Source organism: Moschus berezovskii, chromosome 15, assembly GCF_049115385.1.
Source record: "Moschus berezovskii isolate FMDL1 chromosome 15, NW_MosBer_1.0, whole genome shotgun sequence".
Classification (NCBI taxonomy): Eukaryota; Metazoa; Chordata; class Mammalia; order Artiodactyla; family Moschidae; genus Moschus; species Moschus berezovskii.
This window is the reverse complement of record NC_142474.1, coordinates 45,263,100-45,281,556: the sequence shown is the minus strand read 5'-3', so window position 1 is coordinate 45,281,556 and position 18,457 is coordinate 45,263,100. Positions and strand designations below refer to the sequence as shown.

Below are 18,457 nucleotides of genomic sequence, written 5' to 3'. Positions count from 1 at the left end.
GAGTAATGAGATAAACACCCAAGTCCTGCCAGGCGTCTCTGAGCCCATCCCTGTCAGGAGCACTGGGCAGAGACAGCAGAGAAAATCTGGAGCAAAGGACAGGACTCTCGGGAGTGTGGGCTGACCCAAACCAGACAACATCACCCCTAGAAAGACAATTCCTCTCCTGGGTGGAAATATTGGAATGCATGTGGGAGCTGAGGTTTCAAAACAGAAGGAAGGGAACCCTGAAAGGGCATTGCCTCTTGTAGATGATGTATAGAAAGTACAGCGAATGGGGTAAAATTGGAGGAGTCCTGCAGAGATTAAAAAAAAAAAAGAAGAGTATTGTAATAGCAGAATCCCCCTCGCCCAGAAACTGTGCAATAAAGAAAGTGCACTTCTCCAAGTCAACAGCAGAGGGCGCATGTGACTCGAGAAACCTCGTTAGCCACCGGAGGCCCTTGTCTGTATCTGCTCACTGCTGGTCCAGGAAAGAAAATCCATTGCAAATAGAATAGAACGCGGCAGGCAATGCACGCGCAGAGCTGCGATCAGAACAAAACAGTTGGGGATCAACACACTTCAGGGGATAAGTGTTCACCCCTCTCTAAACACATCTGGTGGTGGTGGTTTAGTCGCCAAGTTGTGTTCGACTCTTGCGACCCCATGGACCGTAGCCTGCCAGGCTCCTCTGTCCATGGGATTCTCCAGGCAGTGGAGTGGGTTGCCATTTCCTTCTCCATGAACACATCTGCACACCCCAAAACAGAAGATAATAGCAAACAGCATTCCTACATTATTAAATATCCTGAGATAAACATTTTCTTTTTATAAATTCTTGATTCAAGGCTGTCATACATATAGATTTGTCACATATATGTTTATATATGTCAACCTTGAATCGAAGATATTTTTGAAAATCAGAACTAAAATGGACAAAACCCAGGAAGATGTGAAATGAGAGTTGGCTGATTTCTAGAAGAAGAAATAAACTTCAGCTTCCATGAATGGACTTGTGTTGTCCATGGGACCATCCCTTCCAGAGACAGCAGAGTGACCGGTCACCGGGCACCTACTTTGTTGTACTTTCTTTCCTAAACCGCAGCCCAAGGCAAACATTCCTTGCTCACAGCTGTACTTACTGCCTCTTCCAAGGAGAAACAGTTTATAAGGCTAGTTTTGGTGATGGTTTTTACTTTCCAAGTTCTCTATTAAAAAAAGACTCTAAGAATTACCCAAATACTTGCCTAGGGTGGCTCAAGTGGTATTTGTTAAGTAGATAAAACTTGCCAAGGAGAGTGTCATCTCCGTTGATAATATGTCAGAATTTCAGAGATATAGAACTTCAGAGACGTTTCCAAATTGCTTAGAATGACCACAAGTTAGGCTGTATTTTACAGTTCACAAAGTGGTTTCCAAGTGTTATATTCTTTAACAGCATTTGCTATTGTTGTTCAGTTGCTCAGTTGTGTCCGACTCTTTGTGACCTCACGGACTGCAGCCATCAAGGCTTCCCTGTCCTTCACCATCTCCAGGAGTTTACTAAAACTCATGTCCATTGAGTCGGTGATGCCATCCAAGCATCTCATCCTCTGTCGTCCCCTTCTCCTCCTTCCTTCAATCTTTCCCAGCATAATGGTCTTTTCTAATGAGTCAGCTCTTTGTATCAGGCAACCAAAGTACTGGAGCTTAAATTAAAGTTGCATATGGGCTAAAAAACAACAACAACAACACAGATTTGCTGTTTTCTTCCCTTCCTCTGTGTTAAAAGCAGCTTAGAAGTGCTTTGTCTGGTTTACATACCTAGAAAACGAGACTGTCCATGGCTTCCTTAAGTGCGACATCTGCTGTACAAGCTAACTCTCGGCTGGGGGAGACTGTATTTCTGTAGACAGACACACCATCAGCACCACTGTGCCCGTTCTCTTTGTCCTCCCACCCCATTCAGGGGTGAACTCTGCTCTCTTCCCTTTGCATCTGGCTAGGTTTGAGTCTCACTTGTAACCAGTAGAATGTGGCAGCAATAACACCTTAGGGGATGAGTTGGAAAAGGTGCTTTCTCCACCTTGTTCCTCGGGATATTCTGAGACTGCCATGCTGTGAGGAAACCCAAACTATCCAGGGGAAGAGACTGCATGATCTGAACCTACAGGAAGTAAGAGAAAGGTGCCTGGCTGCTCTCCACAAGTACGAGCTATTCCTCCCTCCAACCCCAGCTTTGTTCCAGCTGCTTTCTTCTCTGGCTGCAGTCCCATTCAGGACTCTCAGCCAGAACCACTCAGCGAAGCCCTACCTGAATTCCAGACCCTCGGAAACCAGATAATAAAATGCTGGTTGGTTTCAGCCACCAAGTCTTGTGTGATTTGTTATGTAGTGATGGTTATCCAGAATGAATGAGTGTCAGAAGAAAGGATTGTGTTAGAGGAGGAGTAACTAGCCTAATACCTTGTGTGTGTGCGTGTGCGTGTGTGTGTGCGTGTGTGTGTGTGCGTGCTCTGTTGCTCTGTCGCATCCGACTCTGCGATCCTATGGACTGCAGCCCGCCAGACTTCTCTGTCCATGGAGTTTTGCAGGAGAGAATACTGAAGTGGGTTGTCATTCCCTTCTCCAGGGGATCTTCTCAACCCTGGGATCGAATCTTACATCTCCTGCATTGACAGGTGGGTTCTTTACTACTAGCACCTTTTTCAGTAGTTTTGTTTTGGAAGATTTTTGAAGAGGACGTTAATAGCCCAGAACATGTCTCTTTTAAGAAGAATTAGGTTGCTCTTTAAATGTACCTTGTAAGCTAACCTTTCCACTGGAAAAGAACTGAGTTATTCTCAGGTGGTTTTCTTCTTTGTAGTTTTAGATTTTTAAATATCTACTGCTTTTTGCAAAAGTAAGTGACATGAGAATTCTTGGGAGAATTGTTTACCTTGTTCTTGAATGCAATAACCCTTGTAAATGCAGGAACTGAGAACATGGGTACCAGTCTTCAGCTTTCTGATGAAGCCCAAGATTGGGTGACTCCTGCATTGGCTGCATGGTGAACAACTTGTCTAATATTCTGGGTCGCAATAGAGAGAAGTGACTTCAAAGAGAGGGCTGGGGTGAGATTTCATTCCTAATGGTGCAGTCACCATGCTCTAGAATCCACCCCTTGCCCTCCAGAACCTCAGACCAAATCATCCAAAAGTGAAATAATCACAGACCCATGGAAACAGCCTAAATATCCATCACCAGACAAATAGATAAAGAAGATGTGGTACATATATAAATGGAATATTACTCAGCCACAAAAAGGAACAAAATTGTTCTATTTGCAGAGACGTGGATGGACCTAGAGACCGTCATACAGAGTGAAGTAAGTCAGAAAGAGAAAAGCAAATATATTAATGCATTTACATAGAATCTGAAAAAATTAAGTACAGACAATCTTGTTTACAAAGCAGAAACAGAGACACAGACATAGAACAAATATACCAGGGGGTAAGTGGGGGGGGTGTGGCAGGGTGAACTGGAAGAGCGATAGTGACATATATACATTCAGTTCAGAAAATAAATAACTAATGATAACTGAATAGCACAGGGAACTCTACTCAGTGCTCTGTGGTGACCTAAATGGTAAGGAAATCCCAAAAAGAGGGGATATATGTATACCCAGAAATTATCACTACATTGTGAACCCACTATATAGTGTTGGAGAAGACTGTTGAGAGTCCTTTGGACTGCACGGAGATCAAACCAGTCAATCTGAAAGGAAATAAGTCCTGGATATTCACTGGAAGGACTGATGTTGAAGCTGAAACTCCAATATTTTGGCCACCTGGTGCGAAGAACTGACTCATTTGAAAAGACCCTGATGCTGGGAAAGATTGAAGGCAGGAGGAGAAGGGGATGACAGAGAATGAGATGGTTGGATGGCATCACCATCTCAATGGACTTGAGTTTGAGTGAACTCCAGGAGTTGGTGATGGACAGGGAGGCCTGGTGTGCTGCAGTCCATGGGGCTGCAAAGAGTTGGACATGACTGAGTGACTGAACTGAACTGATACTCTAATAAAAAATTATATTTAAAAAAAAAAATCCAACACCCACTCACACCGGCAATTCCTCTTGTCTTAGTAAGGCCAGTGGTCAGGATGCCTGCTTCCCACACAGGAAACTTGACCGCTGGCTTTGTCGATCACAAGGGCGGCTGTGGCCACTCTTCCTTCACTGTCTATTTGTGTGTAGAGATATACACAGATATGTGTATCTGTGGGTTTGGGGAGAGGGGACTTTCTGTCCTGAAACAGAAATACACATTTACTCCTCTTAATGTTTCAACTAGCGCTGGACTTTTCAACTTAGACTCAGCTTATCTAAAAGTGTACTAATCCTCTACCCGCCCACACCAGCTGCTTCTCGAGGCTTCCTTGTCCTCTCTGGGGGCCTGTTAGAGCTTCCTCATATACAGCAGCAGTCTTCCATAACAGCTCTCAGTGTCTGGTACCATCTTGTCTAGTACAAGGTCGTAGTCCATAGTTCAGGTCTTCATTATTTGTCTTAAGAGGCCCTTCTGCCTCCAGCAGCCCACCCTGCAACAGGTTTCAGTAGCTCTGCTATGTTTACATTGTACAATGGAAGCCCCTCCACCCCCGCTCCCTTTGGTCCAGGCCCTTTCCTGGGCTGCCTATCTGCTTCCATGCCCAGTCCTCCCAGGGCCAACGAGGATCCTTTGACCTTGGCACATCTGCTTTTGACCAAGTGGTTTTCTCTAAAATGCCTCTCTTCCTGCCCCCTGATTGAAACTACCCTCATCTTCTGCCTCCCTTTGAGACCCCCACATTGAAAAACAGGACCCTGTGGCTATCCCTGCAGTGTCCAGCTGAGACCCTGAGCAAAATCCAGCAAATGTTTGTTAAAATGAGTAAACAAATGTTCTTGCTGGCCCCTTTCCTCAACTGGCAGGACAGAAATAGAAATGCTTACAGAATTATCACGGATATATAAGCATTCCTAGACCTGTGGTCATTTCTGAAGATGAGAGAATGTTTCCAAAACAATGAACCTATTTGAGAAGATTATTCAAAACAATCTTGTTGATCTTATTTAATTTAATCTTACATATTTAAGCAAAGATCAAAGAATCTAATTTAATGAGTTAGTACAGTGAGAAGGTTTACATCATCAAAGGGCAACAGAATTCTTGGCTCATCCTTTGCAAGAATACATATCAGAATAAAATGATCCACAGAAGAGAAGGTGTGCCCCATCTTTGGATGTTTTTCCACAGAAGTGAGAAAAATTTCATGAAGTCATGGCAAGCTGGCTTCTGAGGGAAAAGCTGAGATCATCTCATAAGGAAAGTTAACCAGTAAGTCTGTTTTAAAGCAATTGGAAACATCTAAAATTTCTCCATTACACAAAAGTCTTTGGAAAGGGAATAGAAAATAAATAACAAATTTGAATCCTTATTTTTCATAGGTATTGTAACTTGTAGGGGATCTTCATTCTGACTTTTTTGGGGGGTGCCCATTTCTGACAACAAAATAGCTAAAGGAAGAAGAGTCTTCTAAACTTACCAGAAATGTTCTTGCTTTGGAAATACCCGTAATTACTCTCCTAATTCCTTGCATTTTTTCCCTTCCCTCCCCCATCAGTTTCTTCTGAGGCAGTTTTCTGTGGTCAGGGAGGTGGGGGACAGGATGCCTTCTGGGGACAAGGTTAAGGACAGCGTGAGCTGAAAGAGAGAAACTGCGAAGGTGTTTAGAGGTGGTCCTGCCAGAGGGAACCACAGACACCCAGCTGCTCTCTTTGGCCCCCCGTTGCTTTCTAGTTTTTAGTGATTTGAAGTACTTCAGGTTGTGATTCTTATTTATTTTTGGCTGTGCCGGGTCTTCACGGATGCACATGGGCTTTCTCTGGTTGCAGCAAGCAAGGGCTGCTCTCTGGTTGCAGTGTGTGGGCTTCTCATCACAGTGGCTTCTCTTGTTGCAGAGCACAAGCTCTAGGTTGCTTAGGCTCGGTAGTCAAGGTGTGTGAGCTTAGTTGTTCTGCCCATGGAATCGTCTCTGACCAGGGATCGAACCCAAGTGTCCCTTGCATTGGCAGGTGGATTCTTAACCACTGGACCACCAGGGAAGCCCTGCGCCTAATTTTATTCTACTTGTCAGCAGTGGGCATCCACATCAATTTCCCTTATTCCCCTTTCACCAGCAAAAGTCTGTAAAAGGTTGTGAGAGGAGGACATTCAAGTATAATATATAATACGCTGTGTATTCGTCAAACAGTCACGGAGGTCCCAAAGTGCCATTTTCTGTGAAGACTCAAGCAAGAGCAGAGTTCATCCTGGTCTTCAGAGAAATCCGTGTGGATCAGACCAAATTGAGATTGTAATAGTACAACGTAGTAATTCAGACTGTGGAAATGTGTGTAGACTAAGATGTATTAACCAAGTGCAGTGATGCTTCAAAGGAGTCAGGGAGTGTGATACCCGGGACCCCAGAGCAGACGTGGGGAGGGGGCGGGGACCACCAGGCGGCTAAAGGTGGGGACAGTGATGACAAGTCTGGGTTTTGCCATGACCAGCTCAGGGTGCGAAAAGGAAAGTGAAAGTTGATCAGTCATGTCCGACTCTTTGCGGCCTCATGCATTTTGCAGTCCGTGGAATTCTCCAGGCCAAAATTCTGGAGTGGGTAGCCTTTCCCTTCTCCAGGGGAATCTTCCCAACCCAGGGATCGAACCTACGTCTCCTGCTTTGCAGGCAGATTCTTTACCAGCTGAGCCACAGGGAAGCCCAAGAATACTAGAGTGGGTTGTCTATCCCTTCTCCAGCAGATCTTCCCAACCCAGGAATCTAACCAGGGTCTCCTGCATTGCAGGTGGATTCTTTACAAACTGAGCTATTGGGGAAGCCCAATCCGACAATACCAGGTCACTTTGCTTTGTCCTGCTGTAAATTGAGAATCTGTTGCTACTCTCTTCATGCAGCTGCTGGGATGGCTTAAGAAAGTCAGGGGGATAGTACATAGTGTAGTGCCTGGCGTGTGGTCAGTTCTTCATACATGCCAGCTGTGACCTGCTCCGTTTTGAGGTGGAGCTTAAAGGAAAGCTTGGATTGTAGCAGGAGCTGGCATCAAAGAACAAGGGGTTTTAGGCTAAGCATCCTCCATGTGTGTGTCTTTGTGTGTGTCTCTGTGTCTATGTGTATGTGTATGTGTGTCTTTGTGTCTGCGTGTATTCAGAAGACAGCAAGTATACCAACCGTATTCTGGTGTACCAGGAGCCAGTAAGGCCTTGAGGGCTATTCCATAGAGAAATGCTGTCCAATAGAAATGTAGTGGGAGCCACATGTCATTCTAAATTTTCTAGTTGTTATATTAAAAAAATGTTAAACAGGTTAAATGAATTTTAATAATATATTTTATTTAATTAATTCAGTGTATCAAATATTTCAACATGAGGTATGTGTAAAAAAATTGTTAATGAGGTATTTTACTTTTTTGTACTAAGTCTTCAAAACTTGGTGTCTATTTTCTATACATCTCAACTTGGACTCTGCACGGCTCGGGTGATCCACAGCCACACAGGGCTGGAGGCTGCTCTATTGGATGGCCCAGCCGCCGGGGTTCTTACTCTGATGGCCGTAGCACAGTTTGTTTTGTAGCGTCCTCTCTAGCCTTTCCTCTAGAGAGAGATATGGCAATGCCTTTCCCTAAGACAATTAAAGAAAAGGAGGGGAAGAAAGGAAAGAAAAAATATGCCAGGTCACCATCTTTCACAGCCGGCTTGACCCTGAGGTATTCAGGAACAAAAGCTCTTTGGGCAGAAAAATTTGGAAGAGACGCACTGGAACATATTTAAACTCTTCCAGGTCATATTCAGAGAGACCCTAGAAATCTTGCAACAAAGTAACCTGTTTTACTCTGTGTAACTCCGCATTTCCCAATCTACTAGGATTATGGAACAATGTTTTCTTTTGACACTTAACTACTATTGGCACCATTCATTGGCAGCCTGTTCTTTTCAACCTGGTTTTTTTTTTTTTTTTAAGATTTCAAGTAACACTCTTTTTTTTTTTTTTGATTGAAGTGTAGGTGATTTGCAATGTTATGTTAGTTTCAGGTATACAGCAAAGTGATTCAGTTGTACATATTCTTTTTCAGATTCGTTTCTAGTGTTGGTTATTACAAGGTATTGGATATAATACCCTCTGCTGTGCAGTAGGTTCTTGTGGTTTATCTATTTTATATATGGTAGTGGGTACCTGCTAATCCCAAATTCCTACTTTATCCCTTTCCCCTCCTTTCCCCTTTGGTAACCATTAGTTTGTTTTCTATATTTGTGAGTCTGTTTCTCTTTTGTGAGTGAGTTCACTTATATTATGTTTTCAGACTTCACATATAAGTGGTATCAGATGGTGGCTTTCTGTCTGACTTACTTCACTTAGTGTAATAATCTCTAGGTCCATCCAGGCTGCTGCAGATTATTCATTCTTTTTGTGGCTGACTGGAAAAGGTCAGTCTTCATTCCAATCCCAAAGAAAGGCAATGCCAAAGAATGCTCAAAGTACCGCACAATTGCACTCATCTCACACACTAGTAAAGTCATGCTCAAAATTCTCCAAGCCAGGCTTCAGCAATACGTGAACCGTGAACTCCCAGATGTTCAAGCAGGTTTTAGAAAAGGCAGAGGCACCAGAGATCAAATTGCCAACATCCGCTGGATCATGGAGAAAGCAAGAGAGTTCCAGAAAAACATCTATTTCTGCTTCATTGACTATGTGCCAAAGCCTTTGACTGTGTGGATCACAATAAACTGTGGAACATTCTGAAAGAGATGGGAATCCCAGACCACCTGATCTGCCTCTTGAGAAACCTGTATGCAGGTCAGGAAGCAACAGTCAGAACTGGCCATGGAACAACAGACTGGTTCCAAATAGGAAAAGGAGTACGTCAAGGCTGTATATTGTCACCTTGCTTATTTAACTTCTATGCAGAGTACATCATGAGGAACGCTGGGCTGGAAGAAGCACAAGCTGGAATCAAGATTGCTGGGAGAAATATCAATAATCTCAGATATGCAGATGACACTACCCTTATGGCAGAAAGTGAAGAGGAACTCAAAAGCCTCTTGATGAAAGTGAAAGAGGAGAGTGAAAAGGTTGGCTTGAAGCCCAACATTCAGAAAACAAAGATCATGGCATCTGGTCCCATCACTTCATGGGAAATAGATGGGGAAACAGTGGAAACAGTGTCAGACTTTATTTTTTTGGGCTCCAAAATCACTGCAGATGCTGATTGGAGCCATGAAATTAAAAGACGCTTACTCCTTGGAAGGAAAGTTATGACCAACCTTAATAATATATTAAAAAGCAGAGACATTACTTTGCCAACCAAGGTCCGTCTAGTCAAGGCTATGGTTTTTCCCGTAGTCATGTATGGATGTGAGAGTTGGACTGTGAAGAAAGCTGATCGTCGAAGAATTGATGCTTTTGAACTGTGGTGTTGGAGAAGACTCTTGAGAGTCCCTTGGACTGCAAGGAGATCCAACCAGTCCATTCTAAGGGAGATGGATCCTGGGTGTTCATTGGAAGGACTGATGCTGAAGCTGAAACTGCAATACTTTGGCCACGTCATGCGACGAGCTGACTCACTGGAAAAGACTCTGATGCTGGGAAAGGTTGGGGGCGGGAGGAGAAGGGGACGACGGAGAATGAGATGGCTGGATGGCATCACCGACTCTGTGGACATGAGTTTGAGTGTACTCCGGGAGTTGGTGATGGACAGGGAGGCCTGGCGTGCTGTGATTCATGGGGTCACGGAGAGTCAGGTACAACTGAGCGACTGAACTGAACTGAATATTCCATTGCCTGTATGTACCATATCCTTGACTTCCCTGGTAACTCAGATGGTTAAGGATCTGCCTGGAATGCAGGAGACCAGGGTTTGATCTCTGGGTCGGGAAGAACCCTTGGAGAAGGCAGTGGCAACCCACTCCAGTATTCCTGCCTGGAAAATTCCATGGACAGAGGAGCCTGGTGGGCTACAGTCCACATCTGCTTTATCCATTTGTTTGTCTGTGGGTATTTAGATTGCTAAAGGAAACTTGAGCCTTGATTTAGTGTCTGTGTTTTGTTTTCTGTTTGTTTGTAAGCAAGACGACCGCATTCATGAGTAATTCTGTAAAGGCTAGGGTGTTGACAGGACAGCAAAGATACGGGGTCGTTTGAGAATTTCATATTGCACTTAGTTTCATCTCCAAATCCTACACTTGCAGATTGCAGGACTCTTTAAATCGTTGGAACGGATGCAATGCAAGGGGTAAAGGAACAAATTGTCACTTGATTGATGGAGAAGACAGAATCCTCGTTAATAGTTACTTTTATTTTTTACCACAGAAGACTATTTGGAGTTTTAGAAATCTGAGCATCGGCATAGGGATATAAACAACATTCTGGTAAGGCAAGTCCCCTGTTCATAACCTGACCAGGAGGTGGGAAAAGGGATCAAAACAGGAAGGAAAGGCTCTTAACCGTACAGTCTGCCCTCCATCCTGTAAGCCTGCCCTCTGCGTCCTTGGATTTAGTTTCGCAAAATTTGGGTCTACGGGTAGTTGGATCTGTGGATACAGAACCACCAGTACGGGGCCACTTTCATGCACCTACTACTGCACCCTTTTAATAAGGGACTTAGGCACTGTGGGTTTTAGGATCTGCAGGTCCTGGATCCACCCCACCCCCACCCCCACCCAGACACTGTGGATGACTGTACCTTGGCTCTCAGCAGCCTCTCCAAGCCAGGTGATGGGCAAGTCCCTGGGTGGTTTTGTGGCATATGAAACATTTTTTATGTTTGTTTTTGGCTCCACTAGGTCTTCGTTGCTGTTTGGGCTTTTCTCTGGTTTCGATATGGAGGCTTCTCATTGCCATGACTTCTCTTGTTGCTGAGCTAGGGCTCTTGGGCTCGTGGGCTTCAGTAATTGCAGCTCCCGGGCTCGACAGCACAGGCTCAATTGTTGCGGCACATGGCCTTATTTGCGTGGCAGCACATGGGACCTTCCCAGATCAGGAACTGAACCCGTGTCTCCTGCATTGGCAGGCGGATTCTTTACCACGGAGCCACCAGGGAAGCCCCATGGCATTTAAAAAATGCATACAAGGCATTAAATGGCCAACTCCGTGTATTGCAGATGAAGAAAGGACCTGTGGACTTCTGACCTTCTGCTGGGGAAGATACCTGTTCAGGCCCTTTCAGGATGGTGAGCAGGTGGAGGCTGGACTGAGAGATGCTGGCGTGAACGGTAAGTGACAACTAAAGCCTCGTGCCCCGAGGCCCTGGGTTCTCTTTTCCAAATTCTTCTGTGCGTGGGGACCTTATGTGCTCTAGTGTGGTATGCTGCTGTGGATGGTACCTCTCTCCGAAAGGGTCAGGGATGATGCTTACCTATTTTCAGGTACCTGAGGGATCCTGTCATGATGCAGTAAGCAGCAGGGCCAAACCAAGGTCAGGACAGCTTACTGTAAGTGCTCAGAGTAACAGAGCTCCAACTGTGTGGCAGACTCAGCCCTTCAATGGGTTAATTCATTTTGTTCTCATCTCAGAAATGAGAACACCGAAGCTGGTTGATTACTGAGAGCAGACGATCCTGATGGTGGCCCCGTCCCAACGTAAAAGCCTTTTTCCTCTTTCAGGCACATTCCCCACTTGCTTGTCTTCCCATCCCCACTTTTCATCTTTTTTTTTTTTTTTTTCATGGAATCATAGATCTTTGTACAAAAGGGACTGAACATCAGAGGAACATCTGTGTAGGTACTGTGGGGGATCACAGTTTCCCTGGGTCCCCTCAGTCTGGGAAGTCTGCTTTCTCCTTTCTGGAATCTGGGGGTGGGGAGGGGACTCACAGAGAAGGCAGCAAAGGTGACACCGGGTGACTCAGAAGCTGAGAGCAGCAGAACCAACGTGGCTCCTGGCTGGCTCTCAGGCTCGGGGCAGGCTTGCTGGTGAGACCGGCTGCCACGTTGTGACGTGGCCCAGGCCCCGTGTGTGTGTGTGTGTGTTGTGGGGGGTGGTTTCCAGTCAATAGCCACCCCCCAGGCCCCACTGGTATGTGAGGGAGACTTCAGGTGGCTCCAGCCTCCAGTCTTGAGCTGCCAGGTGGAGCTGGGACAAAGTGAACCGTCCCCTCCAATCCCTGACCCCACAGCAGATTCGGGACAGAGTAAGCTCACTGCTTTGAGCATCTCATTTAAACCCACCACAGCATCGTTTAAGGCAGATGTCATTACGTAGATTTCCAAGTAAGAGAAAGGAAGCCGAGTCAGATGAAGTGACTCACCCAAGGCCAGATGACGAGCTGGGATGGGAACCCAGGGCTCTCTGATGCCAAGCTTGTGAGATGAACTCTGACCCCAGTGCCCGTTCCTTCTGGACCAGGAGCTGCCCTTCAAACACAGCTCTGCTCAGAGAAGGCAGACCATTTGTAGCAAGCAGACCAGCAAACACAGCTTTGGAGAACTAGATTTATGTACGTAGTTTGCTGTGACTCTGTTTTCTTAATTTGAATCCTAGATAAACTCGTTGCTCATGCTCAATTTCTGAGTCGTGTCTGACTCTTTGAAACACCATGGACTATAGCCCACCAGACTCCTTTGTCCATGGCATTTTCCGAGCAAGACTACTGGAGTGGGTTGCCATTTCCTCCTTCGGGAGATCTTCCCCACCCAGGGATCAAACCTGAGTCTCTTGCATCTCCTGCACTGACAGGCAGATTCTTTACCACTGCACCACCTGGGAAGCCCTTAGCCAGACCCTGGAGTCCTGCCTTAACCATACAGTCCTCTCATGAGAGTGCCTTCTTCCCCCACCGCCACCCTCCCAAGAGCTTAGATTCATGGTCTCTGCTCCTGTTGCATGAGATTCATAGCACGTGGAGTGATGTTCATGTTTCTGTGTTGCCAGTGTTTGACTTCAGGCTCCATGAGGCCAGAGCCTGATCTGTGCCTCCTGTTCTTCATTTTTTTTTAGCACAGGCTCTAATCTGTAGCAGACAGTGGATAAATGTAAACTAAATCAACAGCAAAGAGCAGGAAGTATGAATTTTCTTGAGAAGGAAGATGGTAACATAAGGAAGTGCAAAATTCCAAGTATAAACACTGAAGTCTTATCTTGGCACTAAGGGGCTGTCTTTTGAGGTCAAGGTTTCTTTGTCACTTCCTTTGTTTTTCCTGTGAGATGAAGCATCTTTGGGTCTCACTTATATAAATAAACGGCTTCCACGAGAATGCAACAGTAAACTGAACAATAACAGGAACCAGCGGGGCTCTGCGTTGCTATTTCTCTGTGGGTTGTTATTCAACTGGAAAGTATTTTCAGATGTGCGACACTGGAGAACTGGCTTCGGTCTGAATGTTGAAATGTGACCTGTCGTGTGTGCTCTCCTCTCCGTCAGCCTTTGCTCCTGGGATCGGTGGCCTTGCATCTTCACCTGGACACCCCTCTTGTATGGCCTCTGGTTCTCAGTAAGCAGAATGTCCTGAACCAAATACAATCCATGGAGGATGCCTGCTGCTGGCCCTGCTCTCTTTTAGTTAAAGGCAAGTGCTGCCATCAGCTGGCGGAGGAATTTAAAGTGGGTTCATGGGGAGGAACTCATCCAACCCCTAAGTGGCTCAGACAGTAAAGAATCTGCCTGCAATGCAGGAGACCTGGGTTCAATTCCTGGGTCAGGAAGATCCTCTGGAGAAGGAAATGGCAACCCACTCTAGTGTTCTTGCCTGGAAAATCCCATGGACAGAGGAACCTGGCAGGGCTATAGTCCATGCAGTCCCAAAGAATCAGTCATGACTGATCAGCTAATGTTTTCACTTTCGTGAGGATGGAAGATATTCCTTGTTCTTCATCCTCTTTTTTCCGGCTTTCTTTTCCTTCATCCTGCCCATTCCTTCCAATAGGAGGATGCAGCCTATTAGTAATAAGGAGAAGCAAAGTGAAAGTTACTCAGTCCTGTCTGACCCTTTGCAACCCCATGGACTGTATAGTTCAGGCCAGAATACTGGAGTGGGTAGTCTTTTCCCTTCTCTGAGGGATCTTCCCAACCCAGGGGTCGAACCCAGGTCTCCTGCATTGCAGGCGGATTCTTTACCAGCTGAGCCACAAGGAAAGCCCAAGGAGAAGCAATTCTTGCTTCAAAATAGTAGCGTTTATTGAAGGTTTTCCACGAGCCAGGTCTTGTTTGAGGCGCGTTACACATTCTTTTCTCGCAGCAGCCCTGGTGGGCAGTGGCTTGACCCCATTTTACAGATGAGGAAACTGAGGCACAGAAAGGTGAAGTCACCTCTGTGTCGTGATGCCTGGCACATCCAAGTGCTTCCCGTTATTCGTAAAGTGAGTCATGTGTTAGCTTGAGTCGAGCATTCACGTGCAAGCGTTTCTTTTTGGAGGGAAGGGGGAGGGGGGTTCAAGATGGGGAACACATGTACACCCGGGGCAGATTCATGTCAATGTATGGCAAAACCAATACAATATTGTAAAGTAATTAGCCTCCAATTAAAATAAATTAAAAAAATGAAAATTCAAAATCTCAGTTCTTCAGGAGTGATCTTTTTAAAAGCATTTGTTTTATTTATTTGGCTGTGCTGGATCTTAGTTGCAGCATGCGAACTCTTAGTTGCGATATGTGGGATCTAGTTCCCTGACCAGGGGTCAAACCCGTGTCTCCCGCCTTGGGAACTCGGAGTCTTAACCACGGAACAGTCAGTACAGGTGTTCCTATGGGCAGTGATGCATGGAGGCAGAGTGAGGGAGTGAGGGATGTGGCGGGGAAGTGGGGAGGCTGCTCAAGGTGGGACCCTGAACAGGGGACTGCTGTGGGTAAGCAGGGCTCAGTCCCCCTGGGAACCTGTGACAGACCATATAGGGAGTATCTAGGAATTGTCCCAATCAGGGCCACAGAAGTTGGGGTGTTCCTAGACAAATTGTGGGGACCTTTTGAAGTCAGTGTGATCATCACAATTATATCCTGTAAGTTGCCCCGTTTGTCCAGGGAAGGGAGGAAGGAGAATGTATCAAGCAGGACTCCTGGCTTCCTAGACTTCCCTCTGTTCTCTGCATTAGTTCATCTTGTGCAGCAAATTGCCTTCAGACACAGTGGAAACAAGGCTGTGTGCTTAGTCGTTCAGTCGTATCTGATCTTTGGAACCCCTTGAGTAGGCTCATCGAGTAGTCCCTTGAGTAGACTCTGGGAGTGCTGATGGACAGGGAAGCCTGGTGTGCTACAGTCCATGGGATCGCAGAGTCGGACACGACTGAGCAACTGAACTGAACTGGACTGTAGCCTGTCAGGCTCCTCTGTTCATGGGATTCTTCAGGCAAGAACACTGGAGTGGGTTGCTGTGCCCTCCTCCAGGGGATCTTCTCCACCCAGGGATCGAACCCAGGTCTCCCGTATTGCAGGCGGATTCTTTACTATCTGAGCCACCAAGGAAGCCCATAATAAGTGTTTATGCAGCACACTCTGTAAAGGTTGGCCACAGCTGGTCTGATCTAGGGTGGACTCAGCTGGGTGACTCTGCTGACCTTGTGGGGAGGGTTGAGGGGTATAACTGATCAAGGCTGGGCTTGACTGGACCACTGCTTCCAACCTGATCCAGCAAGGCCCCTTGCTCAGGTCTGGGCTCAAGCCTGTTCCGCCTGACTGCATTCTAAATCTAGGCTTGAGGGCAGTGGCAGCCCAAAAGCAGCTCTTCTCATGACCATGGGAGAGGTCGGGGTGCAGGCAGAAATGCAGAGACTTCTTCACTGGTGCTCCTGTGTGACTGTATTGGTAACGTGAGTCACATGGCCATGCCCGAATCAAGAGGCCGAGTGGTGAACTCCACCTGTCCTGGGTGCAGGGTGTCTTCTGTTGGCCTTGGCCTTGGTCAGAACCCAGAAGTCCCTCTCTTATGCGGCCTCTGCTTCTATCAAATTGGGCAAAGACAAGCTGAAATTTAAAGGATTTTTCCAGTGGCACTTTTGGTTCTAACTCTGAGCAAAACCCTAAGTCTTCAGTGATATTCTGTGTGCTCATGCTCAGTTTCTAAGTCGTGTCTGCCTCTTTGTGATCCCATGGATTGTAGCCCACCAGGTTCCTCTGTCCATGGGATTCTCCAGGCAAGAATTCTGGAGTGGGTTGCCATTTCCTTCTCCAGGGGATCTTCCCCACCCAGGGAGCAAACCTTCATCTTCTGTATTGGCAGGTGGATTCTTTACCACTGAACCATCAGGGAAGCCATATGATATGGTTATTAGAAGCTACAGCCCCAGGTTCTGGAAACCTCTGGGAGCTCAACCCTTTGCAGGCAATTACTGCCCCTTCTGGTATCACAGCTTTGCTCCTCCTGGACTTAGGAGGCGTCTGGGGTTGTTGGGCTCCCTCAGTGACAACTACTACCTCCCCAGCAGCAGCCTGAAATGGTTTTACTTGGCATCAGCACATACCAGTTGCTCAAGTGCGTCAGAATGAAATAAGAGCAGCCAGTGGGATGACTAAATTGTCAATTACACTGAAGTGTATACTTTCCTAAAATTGGGGAGAGTGCTCTGAGTTCGGTGAAAATGTCATTTCTTTGCCTCTTGGTACCTTGGCTTTCCCATCTGGCATGAATACAGTTGAAGCTGGAAGGAGAGAAGGCGACACTTTTATGTTGGCTGGAATTAGCAGCCATAAATTTACAGGGCTTTTTCCAAGTGAGCATGGAAAAGACTTGCCATCTGATGCTTTTTGTGAGTTCTAAGTCATAAAGCATTTGCTAAGGGTGGCTTGACAGTTGTGTTCTTGGCCCCATAGTGGAGGTCTGCGGCAGAAACCTAAGCCTCGAATGATTAAATGTGTTTCCAAACACTCTTAAGTTATTTATACTGTGTTCGCGTGTTGGCCAAGCAAGTAAGACCGTACTCTAGTGTCTTCACAGCGGTACCCGATTTCAAACAAGACTGTGCTCTAGGGTCTTTGTAATGGTACCCTATTTGGCCCAACAGAGCTTTCTAATTAACTCATCCATGCCAGCATGCGCATTATGAATGCTGCTGACGTGCCCGTGGACGTTATGGCTGATTTCCATCTTCGTGAATGCACAAGGATCAGGCAGAAAGTACCACTACCATCCTTCTGGGTAGGAAGGATGCAGGGGGAGAGGAGAGGTGAGATGCAGCAGGGGAGCAGTTGTGTTCACAAGTACCTGACCACTGTGGGCAGCTGGGGTCCAGCCTGCCCAGGAGCTCTGGGAAGTGGCATTGATCTCCCCTTGGAATTACTTCTCCCAGGGAGTGAGGACACGGGGCATTCATCCACCAACTCCCACTCATCATTGCCATGGATTGTTGCAAGGCAATAGCTCCGTGGCCTTCTGGTCTACCCAGACATGCTCCTGCTGTCTGTCCTCAGATCAAAGAGAGCCACAGGTACCAGAGGATGGATATTTGGGAGTAGGTAATTTGTGATTTAAAAAAGAAAATCAAAACAAAAGTAATGTTGATTTTTTTTTTTAAGTCAAAAAGTGGCATGTATGGGAGGGCAAGTGATAAGGGGACATGGGTGAGGTACCTTTGCATCTGATATGGGGGTGCTGGGCAGTTTGGGGAATGGAAGGAGGGGGTCCTGTAGCTTTTAAATCTGAGCACAGTGGAAGCGAAATCCCTCTGAGACCTGAGGACAGAATGCGGAAAGGAGAGCATTTGTGCGCATGTGTGTCCATGGCTATTTATTTATTTAAATTTCGTCACAGTCATACAGTGAAACATTCAGTTCAGTTCAGTTCAGTTCAGTCGCTCAGTCGTGTCCGACTCTCCGCGACCCCATGAATCACAGCACGCCAGGCCTCCCTGTCCATCACCAACAACCATTTATAAAGGCAGAGAGCATCCTTGGTGGCTCAAACAGTAAAGAATCTGCCGGCAATGCAAGAGGCCCAGGTTTGAAAGATCCCCTGAAGAATGGCTACCCACTCCAGTATTCTTGCCTGGAGAATTCCAGAGACAGGGGAGCTTGGTGGGCTACAGTCCATGGGATCGCATAGAGTCAGACATGACTGAGTGACTAACATTTTCATTTTTTCAAAAAAGGGAGAACTACAGTGATGATATGAAACCGTCTTCAAGTTATAGTTCTGAGTAGAGAAAAAGCGCAATACAGAGCAATCTTTAGAATATGTTCCCCTTTACAAAAATAGCTTTGATGTTGTTTAGTCGTTCAATTGTGTCTGACTGTTTGCAGCCTCATGGACTGTAGCCTGCCAGGCTCCTCTGTCCATGGAATTCTCCAGGCAAGAAAACTGGAGTGGGTTGCCATTTTCTTCTCCAGGGGATCTTCTCTACCCAGGGATCGAACCTGCATCTCCTGCACTGCAGACAGATTCTTTACCACTGAGCCACCAGAGAAGCCCAAAATTAGGTTATTGGGATCTAATTTATGTATCATAAAATTAACCCATTTTAAGTGTACAAGTATGGGCGTTTTAGTAAACTTTGAC

At 46.2% G+C, this 18,457-nt stretch overlaps 1 protein-coding gene across 4 annotated transcripts in view; it reads left to right on the top strand.

Moving 5' to 3' along the window:
* The window catches only part of RIN2 (Ras and Rab interactor 2), a 208,786-nt gene that overhangs the window by 23,461 nt on the left and 166,868 nt on the right, over nt 1-18,457 (top strand). For all 4 annotated transcript variants that reach the window (XM_088844028.1, XM_055430532.2, XM_055430541.2 and 1 more), the window contains exon 2: nt 11,140-11,250. The gene's annotated coding sequence lies outside the window, so the exon portion shown is untranslated. The remainder of the gene's footprint in view (nt 1-11,139; nt 11,251-18,457) is intronic.